The 6880-nt window shown below is 40.1% G+C and overlaps 1 protein-coding gene across 2 annotated transcripts in view; it reads right to left on the bottom strand.

Annotated features, from left to right (window-relative positions):
• epb41a (erythrocyte membrane protein band 4.1a) overlaps positions 1 to 4329 on the bottom strand; it is a 96868-nt gene extending 92539 nt beyond the window's left edge. For both annotated transcript variants that reach the window (XM_017430681.3, XM_017430683.3), the window contains exon 1: positions 4182 to 4329. The gene's annotated coding sequence lies outside the window, so the exon portion shown is untranslated. The remainder of the gene's footprint in view (positions 1 to 4181) is intronic.
• Between the last annotated feature and the right edge of the window lie 2551 nt (positions 4330 to 6880).

The raw sequence follows: 6880 nt of genomic DNA, 5'->3' as shown, positions 1-6880 counted from the left end.
AGACTGTTTTCTCATCTGACGCCAACACAACAAACCTCTTCTATCACTTCAAGAAGAAACACGAAAAAGAATATTTAACGATCCAAAAAGTGCGAGGTCAAGCAAGTTGTAAAAGAGCCGGGAAAGTTGCGAAAAGGAAAACTATAGCTGGCCAAAGATAATAGTCTGTTGTCATTTGATACTGTTACGTCTAACAGGTACATATATATTGTTGCACTAAAATGCAGCAGATCTCATTTGTGAAAGTTCAGTTAAATGTCACTTCGAAATAAAGCTTGAAAAAGGTAAGAAATGAGATTATTTTTTCATATTTTTCAGAGAATAACTGACATTGTATGTAATTGGGGTATATCGTGATATATATTGTTATCGTGATATAAAATTATCCATATCATGTTATAGGATTTTCTACATATCACCCAGCACTACTACCACCTGACTCTCTTTTTAAGGTAAGACTGTTTTGAAGCAAATGTTTGCAACAAGCGACAAGACTGAGCATGTTAGCAGATGAATTATATACAACCTACATAACATAAGTGCACTTACTTTAGATTCATAAATAAACTAAAAATAAATAAAACAATAAAACAGCCTTTTGACTCTGGTGTTTCAGCTGACTCTATATTTAAAACAAATATACATTTATTCTCAGTACTTGTCATTAAATTAAACTTTCAGCCTTGATTTTAAATATCATCATACATAAATAAGAACTACATACACCATAAATCTTATTTACAGTTTTCTTTCAGTTATATTATTACACTGTGTAACACAATTTTTGTTCCTGGAAAGTAATTGTTTTTTCCGCAACTTCTTTTACTGCAGAACAATAGAAAATGCCTGTTATTCCTTTAAAACTTTGCTTTTGTGGCTTACAGGATGAGTTTTTCACAAAAAATTACCAAGTTTCACTTTTTTCTCAGTGTTTTCTAGGAAGTTCTCAAAGGTTCTAAAGGTTTCTGGGAGAATATTAGAGAACATTTGAGAAGATTCCTCAAATTTCCGTAAATTTAAACAGTTTTCTGATTATTCAAGTGGTAATGTTGGGCTCATTGGCCCACAGACTGAAGGCTTTAAGTCTATGGAAATGTTCTACCTCTGAGATTGTCTGTACATTTACATGTGTTTTATAGATGCCTAAAAAAAAGTAAACCGTCTTATTCAGATGAAAACTTTAGGTTTTAAATCAGAAAATTCATCCTAGAATCCACATTTGGATTGGTGTGGCTGATAAACAGTAATTACCAACACTGTGGTTTTACATTGAACAGATACAGCAAGATATCCAAATGAGGAGAACTCTCCGAGAATAATTTCTTTACAGCCATAAGTGTCGGAGAAAACAGCAGCGATTCCACCACCTCGGTTAGCAGATCTAACAGTGTGAGTGAAATTTCAACAAGCGCTGCTGTACCATTTTTATCTAACCAAGTCTGTCAGAAAAATGAAGTCCGAACAATGAGAGCTTATAAGACTGATTCACTTTGAAAGACTTGTTTGGTGATGATCTGACATTATTAAAGACATATACTGCAGCATATCTGTAACAACACTACTGCTAATAAAGGAGAGAACAGCAATAAGAGAAAACGGCCATTAAATGGTTAAAATCATCTGGGACAAATTTGTATCTTATGCTGCAAAACACACAGGAAGCAAACAGCTTTTCAAATAAAACTTCATTATCACTCGTGGCTGGCAGGTGAAGGTGGGTGGTAGAAGCTGAGATTGAGCCCCAATCCATAGTCTGACCACCAATCGATAGGACAATAGCTTTGAAGCCAAGTAAAGATGGCCACCACAGCTACGCAACTGTAGCACACCTAAAAAAACAGCTATAACTCAGTCAATTGTACAGACATTGAGCTAACATTTGGTACTGTAGTAGCAAAGACTGATCAACAACACACACTTCAAAACAGGGCAGCATGATATTAGGAAAACATGCAATTATGATATTATTGTAGAAGAGGACGATATCAGCTGCGAGAAACCTACATGTTCTGTCGTTGCAATGTAAAGAATACCCTCCACGTGTCGGTTGTGGGGCCCATCTGATTGACATGGTTATGTTTTTTTTGCATGCAGTTTGTGTGACCAGAAGGTTTTAGCAGGCAGGTGGCAGAAAAACTCAAACGCGATTTAAAAAAAAAACAAAAAAACAGGTTGCTGTGACAGCTAACGAGTAAGACCGAGGAACGTACTTCTGCTAGGATGAATGATTGGTGAGTGAGAACAGGTGGGTTAACGAGCAGATGGACAACAGGTGTGTGTGTGTGTAGAGGGGGTATGCAGAGGAACTTAGGTCACAATGACTGGGAACGGGAAAATATAAAAACCTGAGACACAGCACTAAAGGAATCCAAAATATTTCAAGATATTTAGAACCCTTTGAAATATTGATATTAAGCATGCTGATATTGCAAATATATATATATATATATATATATATATATATATATATATATATAGCATAAGACATGTCAACCACATAACAAACACCAGTGTGTTAAACTACTTGTTTATTGCAGGGTTTAACACATTACCAAGATTCACTAGAGTCACTGACTAGAGTAAAGTCCGTGGATGGACTTATCCAAATTCACTGTTTTTCTGGTGAGATTTTAAGATGAATTAGTGACCTGACTCATCTGAGTCTGCAGCGTCTCCAGGGATTCAGCTATTTTTTCAGTGAGTCTTTATTCCAGGACTATTCAACTAAATTGCTCAGGGAGCCACAGTTACAGAAGGCCAATGGCTCCGGGGCCGGACATCCGGCAGTTATTGTTATTATGTAAATTTAATTTGATTTCAAATGTAGTTTTGTTATAAATGAATTAACTGATTGTCATTTCAGATTTTTTTAAAATGTTTTTCTAACTGTTTTTTTTCCCAATTTAAAATCCAATTTTATTTCTATTGAACGGGCTGAGCCCAGCAGCGGGCCGGGTGTGGCCCCCGGGCCGCCAGTTGAACAGCCCCACTTTAACCTGAATCAGCGACCTGATCTATTTGAGTCTTGCAGCGTTTTCAGGGATTGGGCTGTTTTGCCAGAGGACACGTAGGACACGTAGGACCCGGGTTTGTCGAGTCCTGTTTCAGTTCGAGGATTCGAATCATTAACCCGGGTGATTCAGTAAACCATAAATGTTCAGTAAAAAGTCCCGCTGACTGCATCTCTGTTTAAAAGTCCACCCTGTTTGTCTGTTAGCAAAATATCTCATGACCCACTGAAAGGACTTTCATGAAACTTTCAGAAAGTGATCACTGGGTGTGCATCTACAGCTGATCAATGGTTGGAGTCAGTCCAATTCAAGATGGCCGCCGCAGTTAACTGACCCTAGCCAACACAAAAAATGTAACTCTGCTAACTTTATAGACGCTGAGGTAAAACTTGAAGTGGTAGTAGCTGAGAGTCAGTCGCCTGTTTTCAGCTCAGTGGTTTCTCAACATAAGGTGAACTCGTACAAAAAGTGCGGGATGAAAGGCGGCGGGCGATACGCATTCCCGGGTATACAAACAGGGATCTGCAATTAAATCCACCAGCTGGAGCGGGGATGACTTCAGGTAATAAAAACCCAAACAGAGAGCTTGTTGTGACTCCTTACTGGTTGTTTAATCTAAAAAAAAGTCAAACGAAAGTAGGCGGACTGCGAGGACTGCTCCACAATGGGAATGGCGCAGCGTGTGCGCCATGTGTCACAGCGTCAATAACGCTCCGTTTCTGTCCTCCGCAGAGGGAATACTGGGTGGGAAAGGAAGGAGATGCTCGCTGGCTTCACACCATCTCGGTTCCATGTTAGACGCGGTACCGACCCAACGGGACCGGACTGCACGAACCGGGCCCGGCTGGGATGAACAACAAGGCTGTACACAGAATTACGCACAAAAGCAGGAGCCACCTCTGTTATCTCTGCAAATACTAACAAGTGAACCCTGCCCATTATACATGTTTTAATACACCTGCTTCCGTTATTGTAAATCGTCTAAAAAACAGATTTATTATTTAATTTTTCTTTTTTTTTTTTTTTTTCGTGGAAGATCCAACCCGCTGATTAGAAGAACCAGCAGCTACCTGTCTGAAAATGGCGCCGTATGTGAAAATAAATAAATGAATACACAAACAAACAAAAATGTGTACAGATTGAGCGGAGAGCCCGCGCTGGCTCACTCACCGGCTCTGTGTGGAGCATGCAGCGGCGGAGGGGAGCAGCGGGAGCCGATGTGGGAGCTGCTGTTGTCGGTCTGAGCCGCAGCTTCTGGAGCCTCCGCTGTTTAACAACAATGCTGCTGCTGGGCCCCTGCGCCCTGAGCGCTGCCTGACAGGCAGGCGGCGGGCCGCCTCCCCCCTCTTAATTAATTTAATAATTTTTTTCTGCCCTGCTCGCCGTCTACTGCTCTTAAATTATTTTTTCGCAGCGATACATTTTATCGCAATCCATTAACACAGCTAAAACGAATCAACAAATAACCAAACTTGCAACGTTTAGCTTTGAAACGAGAAGAAAATACAAATACATTAAAGGAAAGTCACTGTTACTCTGATGCACTTTAACTCGAATCAGACACCAGACATGTTTTATTGGCTTGTTTATCAACAAGAGTTTGATCGGTCCCATTAGATGGTCTCTGTTTTGCTTTCCGCATCGAAATCAAAGATTGCTGAGAAATAAAACTATACATTTGTTGCTTCAAAGACACTGTCACCATAAGACTTCACTAGGTTTTTTAAGCCAAATGAGAAGCGATGGAGACTCGATCTGTCCCAAACCGGAAGGTCGGATCTAACAAAATTTAAATGTTATCTTGGGGGCCGGATCTGGCCGTGGGCCTGAGTTTGACACATGTGTAATCTACAGATTCACCTCACTTCAGGATTCTGTGGAATGATGGGATACCAAAAATAATATTAATAAATTTAAAAAAGATATATAGTAATAATAATAATATAAGACTTACCAATGTATATCAACCACCACCTTTCATGCAAGAGATTTTAAACTAAAATGATTTTATGATGAGAAATGACAGATTTATAGCCATTTTGGTCAAACCTGGTAAAAGTGCAGAATCTCATCTGATACCTTGAGATGTGTTCATGCTCAGAGTACGTGTTGGGATGACTCAGTTAAATCCATTTTTGTGTTAGCTAAGGTCAATTAGCTGTGGTGGCCATCTTGAATTGGAATGACTCCAAAAGTTAATCAATTCAAATGATGCCTGCTGAGAGTTTCACTAAAATCCATCCAGTGGTGTATGTGCTATTTTGCTAACAGACAGATAGGTTGACACCAAAAACTAAGTTTAAAGTTTTAAACAAAAATATGTGCAAAGTGTCGGGCTCAGAGTATGTTTTGTGAATGAGTCTCAGCTACTACCACACCAAATTTTAGTTTAGCATCTGTAAAACTGGCTGAGTTGTCACCATTTTTGTTTCAGTTGGTGTTCATTACCTGTGACGGCCATCTTGAGTCGGGTTGACTCCAGAAAATAATCAGTTGTAGGTGTAAGCCCAATAATTATTTCCTGAAAGTTTTATTAAAGTATGTTCAGTGGTTTGTGAGATATTTTGCTAACAGACAGACAGGGTTGACTCCAATAGTTAATGCTAAAGTTTTAAAACCAGTTCTTGTGCAATCAGTTAGAGCTCAGAGTATCTGTTGAGGACGACTTTCAGCTACTACCATAACAAATTTTGGCTCAATATCTGTAAAACCGGCTGAGTTAGAGACATTTTTGTGTTTTCTCAGGTGAGTTGGCTGTGGCTGCCATCTTGAATAGGGTTGACTCTAAAAGTGAATCGGTTGGAAACGTACTAACAATGATTACATTATGAAAGTTTCTTTAACATCTGTCCACTGCTTCATGAGATATTTTGCTAACGCTGCAAACAAATGCACTCACTTGCGCAAAAACATCGCAACAAATACGATTTGAATCTGCAGCCTGTGAGACAGCACGCAGGGTTTACAGCAGTGGCCCCTCCCCTTTCTGTGGGGAGGGCTGAGGGGCTTTTTATGTAATGAGGCAAGTGTATTTGTGGAAGCAGCCAATGGGAGCAGTGCAGGAAGAAGCCCGCTCCAATCACAGCTCAGCAGGCTCCTGCTCCACCATCAGTAACCAAGGGTTCCCCTGCCACACACACACACACACTCACACACAAAAACATGCATCCATTTTCATTTATTATCTCTGGAAGTAGGGCGCTGACAGGGTTGTAGATCCCCATCAATACATATCTGCTACCAGCAGCATGTGTGTGAGCGGTGAAACATGCATGTTACAAACAATTACAACTAAATACGCAGTCAAGTGGGAAAACGTGTGTTTCAGCATTTTGTAAAATGTGCATCTTCCCTGTCTGTCAGGAACACGGCTCCGAACAAAGAAAACTACAAGCCCAGGGTTCACTGAAGGAATGCCTGTCGCCCATCGCTTTTCACCCCTCAGATTTACACTGAAACCGTCTCATGTTGAGAAACGGAGCTGTCTCTTGACGACACGTTCGATCCCCTGCCACACCGAGAGGGGTCACAGCTCAGAGCATGTGTTGGGAATGACTCTCAGCTACTACCACCTCAAATTTCAGCTCAGTACCTGTAAAACTGACTGAGTTAGAGCCATGTATGTGTTTGCTACGGTGGATTAGCTGTGGCGGCCATCTTTAATTCACTCAAAAAGTTAATCAGTTGTAGATGTACAGCCAATGACTCTTTCCTAAAAGTTTTGTTAAAATACACCCAGTGGTTTATAAGATATTTTGCTAACAGACTGACATGGTTGACTCCATCAGTTAAAACTCAAGTTTTAAGCAAAGATCTCTCACAATGAGTAACACTTAGAGTATGTGTTGTGAATGACTCTCAGCTACTAC

The sequence above is a fragment of the Kryptolebias marmoratus genome, linkage group LG5, assembly GCF_001649575.2.
Source record: "Kryptolebias marmoratus isolate JLee-2015 linkage group LG5, ASM164957v2, whole genome shotgun sequence".
Classification (NCBI taxonomy): Eukaryota; Metazoa; Chordata; class Actinopteri; order Cyprinodontiformes; family Rivulidae; genus Kryptolebias; species Kryptolebias marmoratus.
The sequence above is the reverse complement of the archived record's forward strand: the minus strand, read 5'-3'. Positions and strand labels throughout refer to the sequence as shown.